This window comes from Chrysemys picta, chromosome 1 (assembly GCF_011386835.1).
Source record: "Chrysemys picta bellii isolate R12L10 chromosome 1, ASM1138683v2, whole genome shotgun sequence".
In the NCBI taxonomy this organism is placed as follows: domain Eukaryota; kingdom Metazoa; phylum Chordata; order Testudines; family Emydidae; genus Chrysemys; species Chrysemys picta.
Genome location: NC_088791.1, coordinates 131,830,701 through 131,843,677, shown reverse-complemented (window position 1 = coordinate 131,843,677; position 12,977 = coordinate 131,830,701). Strand labels below are relative to the sequence as shown.

The window sequence follows — 12,977 nt, the reverse complement described above, 5'->3', positions numbered from 1 at the left end:
TGAACAGGTGGGGGATGAGGGTAAAGTGTGGAGTGGGACCTATAGGAAAGTTAAAGCAGTATTAGGCTTGGTTAGATTTCCTGCTGATTCTTCCAGCTTGAGGGGAGGAGGGAGACAATGTGCACCATCCTGCCCCCTAGCTCTCCCTCTGACACCGCCTGCCGATTCCCTCTCACGGTTCATGTATTCCCAGTCCCACAAAGAGCCATCCATGATATCTGGAGCAGAGGAATCAGTACTGGGGAAGTGGCTGACCACTGCCTACCCTTTTGCATGGCGGGGTTCCTCTTTATGCAGATCTCAGAGACAAGTGGGCTCAGCATAAACTATACTTTGCATTTACATCCTGCCTTTCCTAAGACCTCAAAAAGTAGATGCACTAAAGCAGTATTTTAATTGTCCAAAATCCACCTTAAAAATAAGTGAAAAAAATGAACAATCCTTTAAACTGCCCTTATGGACAGAAAAGTGCTAATAAAATTAGCACCCTTTCCCACTCTACAGTTCTGCTCCCTGTGTCTTTGAATAACATGTATTTACTTGCCTGAGAAAAATGCAACGTTACAGCTATCAGCAGAGTGAAGATTTGATTCTCCCTTGTGCATCAGGAACAAAATAGCCAACTACTGTAAGTCCTAGCTGCAAAATCTTTGTTACTTGTGATGATGTAAGAGGCAAAAGAGAACATGGCTTGATTTTCAGAACTCCACATGAGTTTGCTGGATTAGCAGTTAAAATTGTTTTTTTGACTTGCAAATTGGTCAAACTATAAAACTTCTCTTATGGCTTTATACTGCCACCGATTACTGTAGTATCTGACCACCTTTTGCATAAAATTGATAATAGTGAAGTCCCTAGTGGACTTTATGATGTCTCTGCCCTTTTGGGGTACAGAGAGAATAATGAGAATACCTATGAAATCATAGAGGTATAATCTAGTCAGATTTCAGAGTAGAACCATACTTCAAGGATCACTTTTTCCCTTTCTTGTTACACTAGAGGTTTTCTGCCCAGTCCAGTGAGGTAGGGTATGGGGCTGTGTATCTTTCCATTACCATTATCTCTGTTTTGATAGATACTGGCCTATCTGTGACCTGTCCAGTGCATATGGAATGGTATGAAGTACTTGATTTAAAATAAACATACACTAAATAAAAAGATGTACAAATATATTGAATTGCAACTAAAGCAAATATTCTGTCATCTGATTAAGGGATTATCATCCTTCTGTTTATTTGGCCAAAAAATCCTGATATGCCTCCATGTTTGCAGCAATATAGCACAGATCAGGATATGATCAGCATTCCCCCTAAAGCCGGGAGTTTGTCTGCTATGTCTCTTTTCTTCAACATATTGCTATAGGGCCTTAATAAACAAGAAATTCCCAAATGAGCAATTTAACAAGAGTGTGCACATAAGGCTGATGTTTTATTTTTCCAAATTGTACACAGTTACCAGGTATATGTTGGGAGCAGTACTTTGGCTATGGAAACTGGGTTTACAGCTGTAAATCATTCCCTAAATATCATACATCGAGTCACTGTTCTTTACAGCAACAAAATCCTATACAAACTCTCTGAAATGGGCAAGATTTTCAAAGGCACCAATGTGAGGTCACCAACGTGAGCTCTATTCCCACTTAGTTTCAATGGGAGTTGGGTGCCTAATGCACTTTTGAAAATCTCCCCCTGTAATTTGAGGGTCTATTGAGAAATTGCGTTAATCTGCATCATTTCTATGTTACAATATATGTAGGGTCAGTAGGTAAGTCCTGATAAGACCAAAACTGATCTGTGTTTCTGATGAGAGGTACTGTAAGACTAAAGCCTTGACCACTTGTGGTCTTTTAAGATCTCAGGCCTGATTCTCCATTGCTGTGCCTCTTGTGTAATCATTTACACCAGTGCAAAAGGAGTGTGAAACCCTGAATCACAGTGTTACACTCCAGTTCGTGCAATTACATTCTGCCCACATCTGAATTCCACCCATTGTTCTCATTAGGTATAACAGTCTTCTTAAGCTTCTCTCCTAACTGTTGTGCAACATTGCTTCAGGCTGTTGTGTTTTACACCAAAGGATTCATTGCATTTCAATGAAGGGTGAGGCAATGTCTAAATAGAAGTTTGTATAATTTTCCCTCTGTTGATACTCACACCTTGTCAACTGTTGAGAATGGGCCACACCCACCCTGATTGAATTGGGGCCACACCCACCCTGATTGAATTGGCCTCGTTAGCATTACAAAAAGTAATTTCCCCTCTATTGATACTCACCCCTTTTTGTCAACTGTTGGAAATGGGCCATATCCACCCTAATTGAATTGGCCTCATTAGCACTGATCCCCTCCTTGGTAAGGCAACTCCCATCTTTTCATGTGCTGTATATTTATACCTGCCTACTGTATTTTCCACTCCATGCATCTGATGAAGTGGGTTATAGCCCACAAAAGTTTATGCCCAAATAAATTTGTTAGTCTCTAAGGGCATGGCTACACTTGAAGATGTAGAGCGCTGTGAGTTAAACCAGCCCTCATAGAGCGCAGTAGGGAAAGCGCTGCAATCTGTCCATGCTGACAGCTTCAAGCGCACTGGCATGGCCACATTTGCGGCACTTGCAGCGGCACTGGGAGCAGTGCATTGTGGTAGCTATCGCAGCATGCAAGTGACTGCAACATGCTTTTCAAATGGGGGGTGGTGGAGTGTGACAGGGAGTGTGTTGTGTGTATGTGGGGGGAAAGAGAGTGGGTTTTTGGGGTGCTGAAAGTGTGTCAGCATGCTGTCTTGTAAGTTCAGACCCCCCCCCACCTCTCTCTCACTCACTCAAAGCAAACAGTAAATGTTTGCTTTTTCTCAGAGCGGATAAGCAGCTGGCTTCTCTGAAATGGAGCTTTGAAAGGGCATTTCCGCATTCCTGCAGCCGATTTCACAACAATGATAAGAGTGGCCACTTGACTTACGGGGATTATGGGACATTTCCAGAGGCTGATCACAGCATAGTAACGCAACACCTCATTCACTGGTGCCACGGCGCTCCAGCGGGGGTGCAGCAAACGTTATTTCACTCGCTGAGGTGGAGTACCAGCAGTGCTGTAGCTGCGGAGTCAGAGCGCTCTACATGCCTTGCCAGTGTGGACGGGGAGTGAGCTAGGGCGCCCGGGGCTGCTTCATTGCGCTGTAACTCGCAAGTGTAGCCAAGGCCTAAGGTGCCACAAGGACTCCTTGTTGTTTTTGTAAATCAGTATAATGCTTTGGAATCCTTCTGGATGATAGGAACTCTGTAAATCACATCACTGGAGCAGTTGTTTCATCAAAGGCCTTGGCTACACTTACCCGCTAGTTCGGCAGCTGGCAATCGAACTTCTGGGTTCGACTTATCGCGTCTAGTCTGGACGCGATAAGTCGAACCCGGAAGTGCTCGCCGTCGACTGCGGTACTCCAGCTCGGCGAGAGGAGTACCGCGGAGTCGACGGGGGAGCCTGCCTGCCGAGTGTGGACCAAGGTAAGTTCGAACTAAGGTACTTCGAACTTCAGCTACGTTATTCACGTAGCTGAAGTTGCGTACCTTAGTTCGAATTAGGGGGGTAGTGTAGACCTGGCCTAAGTCTGCTGCCCCATTTAAGGAATCTGAAGGTCTGACAATGAGATTCAATCTGTGAAGATTTAAAAACAAAAAACCACAGCCAACTCCATGCTGCTGCTTTTAGCTGGAGAAATGACTAACATATACAGTCAGTGTATCCTAGGGTTAGGCAATAATTGCATTTTAAAACACTGTAAAACTACAGTGATAGGAGACTTCAGGACTGTTCAGGCTCCTCCTCTTCAGAAGGGATCTTCAAAAGTAAGAAAAGATTTAAAAGACAGATGTGTCAGTGGGCCAGCCAGCTGGAACTGCTAAACTCAATACCTAGAGTATGTACAGAGTCAGAGGAATACCCGAAATGGCTGACTCTTTACTGCAGCGAACAGCAGAGGAATGAAAAGACTGTCCCCTCCCCCTCCCCCAACAATGCTATTTAACAATTGCCACAGTTAAGAAAACCCAGGAAAACTGAGGCTGGTGTGTCACGGTTTCGGTGTAAATTATTTCTTCTGATTGTCATACTGCATACGTTCATTCCTGCACAACAGGGTCATCATAAAAGCCACTTACCACTTAAGTCCCACTCAAAATCCTCAAAATAAAGCTTAAGTGGGACTTAAGTGGTACATAAGCCTTGTGCTGGTCCTCTGCATATGGGTGAGTTTCACTACAGAATCTGCAGAATTGTTCTTATTCCATACCTCCATATTTCCCTGTTCCAGGAATAGTCAGATCTCTGGGACTTAAATTTACTTCATTTTACATGCTTTATGACAGAATTGCATCATGGATCATCCCTAATGCAATGCATCAACTGAAAACACCTGCTGGGTGTGTGTTCCAAATGTTTAGTCTCCCTTTCTATTGTCTAACCCGGGCCTGATCTCACTTTCCACAAAAGAGCAGAAAAAACAATGTTTTGTTCCCTACACCCATCCCAGAGGGTGAATGTTTGCTCCTGCCTGTCAATCTTTTAATTAGAATGATTTCTACATAATTTGATATAATAGCCTCAGTTTAACAATTTATTTCAGGTCACCTGCAAAATTGAAAAAGGAACTCATCCGGCAGTTTGAGATGCCAGACACTTAAACCTGCCCTCTTTACTCAGACAAAATTCCCAATCAAGTAATATGTTGAAGTAAAGACAACGAGATACGGTCTAAAATTTCATCTACTTTAGAGGAACACTGTAAAGGCTGGCAGGCCCAACATTTGACCAGTTCTGTTTTATGACAGCTATTTGCAGAAGGTTGCAGCCTTTTCTGGGCCTCACTCATTATCTATACCTTTATCACCCACAGACTGGATAACGGTCATATGCTCCAAACAGGGCAGAAGGCCATTCGGAAGCTTTAGCTAGCTCAGACAACAGGGCTCAGTGTGCTTAGCACTGATTCCCACAGCAAGCCCCTTACACCAGTGCCAGTTTATTACTAACTGCCATTCAGAGTGCTGTTTTTAGTCCTTAAGGGAGCGATCTTGCAAAGTGCTGAATACCCAGGCCCTGATCCAGCACAGTGTAGTCCACTGAGAAGTGTGTGTTATAAGTGCTGGGCACAGAGAGTATGCGTTGTTACAGCCCCCATCTACACAGCCATGGCTCTTTAGCTTAAGCGGTAGCAGCTTACACTTTTAGCTCTAAAGGTCCCCAGTGTGTCGGCCAACAGAGCAACTGTCACAACCGCATTTTACATGTGCTTAACTTGAAACATATGGGCAGCTAAGCATGTGCTTATGTGACTTGCTGGATCAGGGCCAGAGTGCTCGGCCCATTTCAGGATTCAGCATTAAGTCCCTATATGGTCTGGGGCCTGGCTACGTGGGAGACTGCCTCTCTGCTTCTGTGGTACCAAAGCAGTTGAACAGTCTGAGCTACTAGTCTCCTACTTTCACTGGGAGGTGCTGATGTTTTTGGTAAAAGACCCTGAACTCTGCAATGTGTTCCCTGTTTGGTCTGACAGGTCCTGTGTCGGCGGATCTTGAAGACATAGCATTTTTTTAGGCTTTTGTGAAGGGAGTAGGGAAGAGAGAAACTTTGAATACTGCACTACTAGAAAGTTGTTAAATTGAAAGAAATTCAGAGAACAGCAACAAAAATTATCTTGAGACTGAAATGCATGATTTATAAGGCAAGATTAACAGGATCGAATACGTGTAGTTTGACCAAAAGAGAATAAGAGGAATAAGGAATCTGTCTACAAGTATTTAAAAGTAAATACCAAGAAGAGGTAAGAATTGTTTAGCATAATCCAAGGGAACATAGTTAAATAATAATTAAGTAAAGAAAAACTACATAAATTAAGCAAAGAAAAATTTAGGTTGAATGTCAAAGCAACACCTAAACAAAACCATTCCTAACAGCGAGCTCCATAATCTCAGAAAGCAAGTGGTGGAAACCCCCTTTATTTGGGACATTTAAAAGTAGTCTGGACAACAATCACTGGTATACACACTGTAGGGACAATCTTGCCATGATAGTATATTTATACTATGCCTCCCTGATCTTCAGTTCTACATCTAATTTCTATGAAAATGTGGCACTGTTATAAATGGACAAAACTAACCAGCATGTCAACATTTTAGAAAGATTTACTTAAGTTATAAAAATAGATCAGCAAGAGCCAGAATGATCCCTGCTCTCTATTTAAGGAGAAAAGAGCTTACCTAATACATCCCAGTTGTGTTTACTGCTGATAAACCCATTCGGATAGCCTACAAAAACTGTGTGTGCCTGATGCCTACTTTTAGAACTTCCAGTAAAGCAACATTCTCAATTAATTAGGCAGCTTCCCAACATCAGATAATTAGTCTACCATTAATTGTTAATATGGCCTATTCCGAGTGAAATGCATCGCTTAGCCAGACAATGTGTGAAAACCATAGCTTGAGCAGTGTTAATCAGGGCTACACTGTTGCCCTTCTCCACCACCCCCTTTTTGCCTTCTCTTCTCTCCTGAGTTACTTTAAGCATGATTTTTCTCAATGTAAATTAGGCATAATTAATCTAATTAGTTAAAAAATGCACCAGGGATTTCCCAATTATCAGTTAACAAATGACTTCTAATCAGATCTGGACTTACGGCCTTCTTTTAAGTTAAAGCAGTGCAGTGAAAATGCAGTACCCGTGACCAATAACTAGTAAACAAAAGAGCTGATTATTCCAAGGCAAATAATGACAATAGAGATACAGAGATGACAAAACATGAATTCCATTCTGGGTCAGCAGAGGCTAACGTGCCCAACTAGCTACTTAGCATGTGTTTTTAAATGGATGTTCTTGGGTTGACATTGTATTTAAGCCAATTTCCATGAACTTTGCCTGCTGCCAATGCTTAGCTGAATAGGTTCTGGAGAGAGCTCTGAATTACACACAATTTAACTTGGAGCTCTGGAAGAGCCCTTTCAGATATAACCTTTAATACCTCTGTTTACAAGACTCTCTAGAAACAGGAAAGCTTTCCATGGTGTTTGGTACTATCATGCAGGAAGACATGCAAGGGACAAAGTCCGATGATCCACTTCTCAGGTCACTCACACACCCTTGCAATCTCTAGGCTGTGTATTGGAATGCATTGCCATCAGAACGGATAGTGTGATTGATGATGTTAATGACACTTTCAAAGTAGAGGAGAAATTAGGGTGCGGAGACTGGTTTTCTGTTCTCCAGATGGTAATTAAGAAGCCACATGTACATAGAAAGTGGAGGTCTATGTACACAGCCATACAATAGATATATGTATGGATATGGATACAACGGACAGAAATGAAGGCAGAAGAATTCAGAGACAAACAAAAAGTGGGCAGGTACACAAGAACATAAGAATGGCCCTACTGGTTAAGACCAAAGGTCCATCTAGCCCAGTATCCTGTCTTCCGACAGTGGCCAGTGCCAGGTGCCCCAGAGAGAATGAACAGAACAGGTAATCATCAAGTGATCCATCCCCTGTCGCTCATTTCCAGCTTCTGGCAAACAGAATGTTGGGTCTTGTGTCAGGAACACTCTCTAGTGATTTGTCCAGACCAGTTGTATAAATTGCCTAAATGATAAAGGTTTCCACCACTTCCCACAAGAGACTATTCCAAAATCTAAACAGATCTTTACCCTTCTAAGCAGCTTTTCTGAACATTTCCCAGACTAAAATTTCCTTCACATAATTTCCATCCATTACCCTTGTTATACCCCCAAGGTTTCAAATGAATGAGGAGAAAAGTCGAAAGGGAGTCAGCAGTGACCAGAGAGGTGGCACGGGGAGTGGGCAATTCTATACTTCTTTCCTCTTCCCTTTCTACTTCAATCTCTTCTTTGAAGAATGAGAATTGATTACCATAGCCTTAGTTTGCCTAATTACAAATGTTATGGTTGTAAAGTTATCCAGCCTCTTTTAAAATCCAGCCACACTATTTAAGCCTGGTTCTCCACTCCCATTGACTCAATAATAGCTCTTTGCAGCTTCAGTGACAGACCTTGCTTGGATGCCAAGAAAGCTAAGCAGCAACTGATGGGCCCAAAAGACTAAAAAGCCAGGCACACAAGCCATACCAAACACAGATAGCTGCTTCTTTGAAATAGTTAAACTATGACTATGTCTGCTTTTATTTTTAAGTGGCCATTATGATAATTTAAGTTCCTTTTCAAGACATCTCATATGGATAGGAAAACTAAAAAAAAAAAATCTGAGCTGTTTAGTGTATCTTTTCTTATTCTGCATCACATAACTCTGAGCCCAAAAGAGCTTGAAGGCTGGATCTCCGCTCTCAGGAACTCTCCCCTCCCTGACCTATTGTGACCTCACCCTAAATGCAGACACAACAGGGAGGCCCCTTTGAAAGCACTGGTTGCTCCTTAATTGGCTGGGAAAGAGAGGTCACTACAGGCCACAACTTTCCATTATGGAGGACAAAGAGCACTGTTTTATTTTTCACAACTTTTTAGCAGTTCTTCAGGAATAGAGTTCCCAACCACAGCAATGCTATTCAGACAGCAATCTCGTGCCTTCAAGGACTTTTGCTTCAACTTAAAACTAACTGTTCCTACCGGCTTCTATATAAAATCTGATAGAAGAGGTCAGGTTATCCAAGGCACAGTGCTGTGTTGCTCAACTTCCTCTGGGTAAAATACAGTGTATTTGGCCTCTGATGGATCTGCACCCATCTCCAGTTATATGTATTTGCTTCGACACCAGCAGCTCAGCATGGTGAGTCGATGGGGATAGTAGGAAAGGCAACATAGCCAAAGCAAGTGTAGATTTTATCTGCAGTGAGAATTGTGTTGATGGTATTGAGGCCAGCTCGGCCTGATGTGATGGATCCTACATCGAAGATGCGGGTGTCTAACTCAGTGCAGACAGGGATTTCATGGACACAGAGTTCTGATCCACTTCACTATCAGAACTGCTGTGTCATGCACTGGAGATGGTATTGTCATCTCTGGGCTTGTCTATACCAGGAAAGTACATTGTGTTAATGTGATGGCTGCCATCTTGACCAGCACACTGGGGAGTGAATTGGGGACCTTAAAGGCTAAAAGCAAAAGCTGCTTCATCTTGAGTTAACGTGCCAAGGATTAGCACAGAGGGGGACCTGTAAAACACACTCACCAGTGGGTCACATTAGAACACATGTTAAGTATAATGATGTGAAACATAGTCCTTGATTGCTAAGTCATATTTAACATCATGTCCCCTTAAGGTTAACCACGGCCATATGACAGTGTTAAAAACACAACAGCCCTTGTCTATAGAATCACAAAAATTATGCTGGGAAGAAACCTCAAGATGTCATCTAGTACAGTGTTTCTCAATGAACGGTCTGTGGGCCAGTCCCTGAGATCTCCCTGACAGTTTAGGAAGGCAGCAAGCCAGTCCCTGGTATCTAAAAGGTTCAGAAAAACTGATCTATTCTATCCCTTTGTATTGAGACAGGAACGAGTATACCTAGACCATCCTTGACAGGTCTTTGCCTAGCCTGTCTTAGAAACCTCCAATGATGGGGATACCACAACCTCTTAAGTCAGGTTTTCTAAACCTTTTATCACTCTCCTCTAGATTCCCTTCAGTTTGTCCACATTTTTCTTAGAACGCAGCACCCAAAACTGGACCCAGTACTCCAGCTGAGGCCACACCAATGCTGAGTAGAGAGACAATTACCTCCCATGTCTTACATATGACATTTCTGTAAATATACCTGTAGCGGGGTGCTCACCCCGCTCTGGCCCTGGAAGGGTACAAGCAGCCCTGGAGAGGGCTGCAGTTCTGAAAGCTGGGCTGATTGGGAAAGCAGCCACCGCTGTACCTGGCTTAATAAGGGCCCAGCTGGCCCTTACAAGAGGGCAGTGGGCCAGGAGCAAGTCTCCCTCTAGCTGAGGAGGGAGATGGACCTAGCTGCCTGATCGCTAAAGGGTACTGGAGTGAAGCAGGGCTGGGGAAAGGCCAGAGGAGCTGGGGAGCTCCGGGCCAGCAACTCCCCAGGCTGCAGGGCCTTGTACAAGGCCCCTGGAGGTACTGGGTTGCAGAGAAAGGCAGCAGGTCCAAAACCCCCTTTCCTGTGATGAGTGGCTTATACTGCAGTCTGCCCCAGGGAGCGGGGGCTAGTTGGTGACTGGCAGTAGCCTACGACTGAGGCGAGGTGGGGATAGGGGGTGGGAGTTCCCCGAGGAGGGAAGACCCTAAGAGTGAGGGGTTACTGCCAGGGCAAGCACCCCGGGGTTGCAAAGGGCACCGAGTCCTGGGAGGGACACGGGGGCCAAGCGGCGGCAGGACACTGGCCTGCAGAGGGTGCTCTGATGGCTAGAAAAGAGGTAATTCCAAGACGACCAGCAGGAGGCGCTGCAGGGGTGAGTCGCCGCATTGCTACAAGACCACAGATTGATATTAGCCTCTTTTTGGCTCATGTTCAATTTGTGATCCACTGTAACCCCCAGATCCTTTTCAGCAGTACTAATATCTGTCCAGTTATTCCCAATTTTGTAGTTGTGCATTTTATTTTTCCTTCCCAAGTGTAGTATTTTGCATTTGTCTTTATTGAATTTCATCTTGTTGATTTCAGAGCAATTCTATAATTTGTCAAGGTCATTTTGAATTTTAATCCAGTCCTCCAAAGTGCATGCAACCCCTCCCAGCTTAGTGTCATCTCCAAATTTTGTAAGTGTACTCTCCGCTACATTAGCCAATTCATTCATGAAAATATCGATATTACCAGACGTAGGACTGATCCCTATGGTACTCCCACAGGAGTCACATCTCCCTCAGTTTGACAGCAAACCATTGATAACTATTCTGAGAGTATGGTCTTCCAACCAGTTGTGAACACACCTTACAGTAATTTCATCTAGACCACATTTCCCCAGTTTGCTTGAGAGAACGCTTGAGAGAATTTGGTACTAAGTCAAAAGGCTTACTAAACTGAAGGTATATTATATCTACTGCTCCCTCCCCACCACCCACTAATGCTCAGACCAGGGCCGGCCCACAACATTTTGGCACCTGAGGCAGGAAGCTCAAATGATGCCCCCATACCCCCTTGCTTGGGCCAAAACTTTGAAAGGTCTCAATTCTGCCTTCCTGTTCTACTCCTCTCATGGTACTGCTCTTCTACCTACTCCAATAAAGGAGAACTAACAACTTAAAATGCCTTTTCAAAAATTTTAAGTAACACTTAACTTTCAAACGCCTGAACAGCAAATTTAACTTTTCTTGTCTGCATAGTAAACACTGGCATTTTTATCTGTTTGAATAATGAAAGTGGTGCTTTCCATGCCTTCTTGGTTGCAAAGATTTGAACTGCTTCCTGAAGGTCCACAGTCTGGGCCAGCTCAAGCTCTATTGAGATGGTTGCAAGGCCGACCAGCCTCTCCAGTGTCATTGTGGAGCATAGATGTGTTTTTACTAACTTGAGCTTGGAGAAGCGGTGTTCTCCACTGGCAACTGTTACAGGAAGTGTTAGAAGTATGCACAGAGCAACAAAAGCATTTGGAAAGAGAGTGGTCATCTTATTTGTGCACATATATTCCAGAACAGCCTTTGGAGTTGATCCTGCTGAAATGTATCTTGAAAGGGCTTTCAGTTCATCACCTAAATCACTCGCATCAATATCACGCATGTCATCATCTGTCAACACTGTCTCTAGTGCCCTGCATTGCTGGTGTAGGTCTTCTTCAGGTACAGTGAGGAGTTTTGGAATATCATACAACATCACAAATATACTGCTGTGTTCCTTGAGCTGCATGAATCATTCTTCAACTGAACTGTATTGCACAATCTAGCACCTGGTTAAAGAATTCAACTTTGAATTGTTGTTTGCAGTCTCTCATGGGATTATCCCGTGCCTCGTAATCAAAATGTCTTCATAGCTTCAGTGTGAAGTTCCTCTGCCAACTTCTGTACACTCTTCAGAACGTTTTGAAATCCCTCATCTGACCGGTAAGACCATAGGTGTGACTTTGCTTTGTCCAGTTGTTCCATTGCTCCAGATATATCAAGGTCAACACCTTGGAGTCTCTTGCTTACAACATTTACTTCAAACAGTATGTTATGCCACAACACTAAGCCACACAGAAATTTGAAGTTATGTATGTTTCTGGTGATTCCATGTCCCTCTGCTACTGTTCTCCCACAAACAGTTCCTGTCATAGCATTATCCTCCATAATGGCAACTATGGCATCATCTGTCTTCCCAATTTGGTGTTTGATAGGCTTTATCACCTCCACTCGACTTTTCCATCGCGTGGCACTCCATGGTTTCAGTGTCAGAGAGGATATTCCCAGATGTTGCTTCAAAATTTGCCATCGATGAGTTGATGAAGAGAAAAATACATAGATGCTTTGAATTACATTAAAAAAAATCAGCAGCCTCGCTAGAAGCTGATGCTGCATCACTGACCACCAAGTTCAATGAATGAGAACTGCATGGGACAAAAAAAGCTCGAGGGTTTAACTCTCAGGTCCGTGTCTGCACTCCTCTGTTCTTTCCTCTCATGTTGGCACCATTATTGTAGCCCTGACTTCTCATGTCAGCTATCGCAATTCCTGTATCTTCCAGTTTTTTAAGAAGCACATTTGTCATACCAGCTCCTGTAGTATCATCTGTGTCAATAAATTCTAGAAAATGCTCTCTGACAGTCACCATTGCAGGGACATTTTCACTAGGTTCTGTTGTTGTTACAAAACGCACCATTAAAGTCATTTGTTCTGTATGGCTGATGTCAGGTGTGCAGTCCAGAATAACAGAGTAATATCTTGCTGACTTCAGATCTGCCACAATCTTCTGTTTGACTTTTGTTGCCAGTAACTGTATGATCTCATTTTGAATTGTTTTCCCAAGGTAGTGGTGTGTGTACATTTCTTCGGTGGTGACTCTTCTGAGATGCTCCTGGAGTACAGCATCAAACTCAGCCA

At 43.4% G+C, this 12,977-nt stretch overlaps 1 protein-coding gene across 9 annotated transcripts in view; it reads right to left on the bottom strand.

Moving 5' to 3' along the window:
* The window catches only part of FAR2 (fatty acyl-CoA reductase 2), a 208,782-nt gene that overhangs the window by 67,969 nt on the left and 127,836 nt on the right, over positions 1-12,977 (bottom strand). The window lies entirely within an intron of this gene.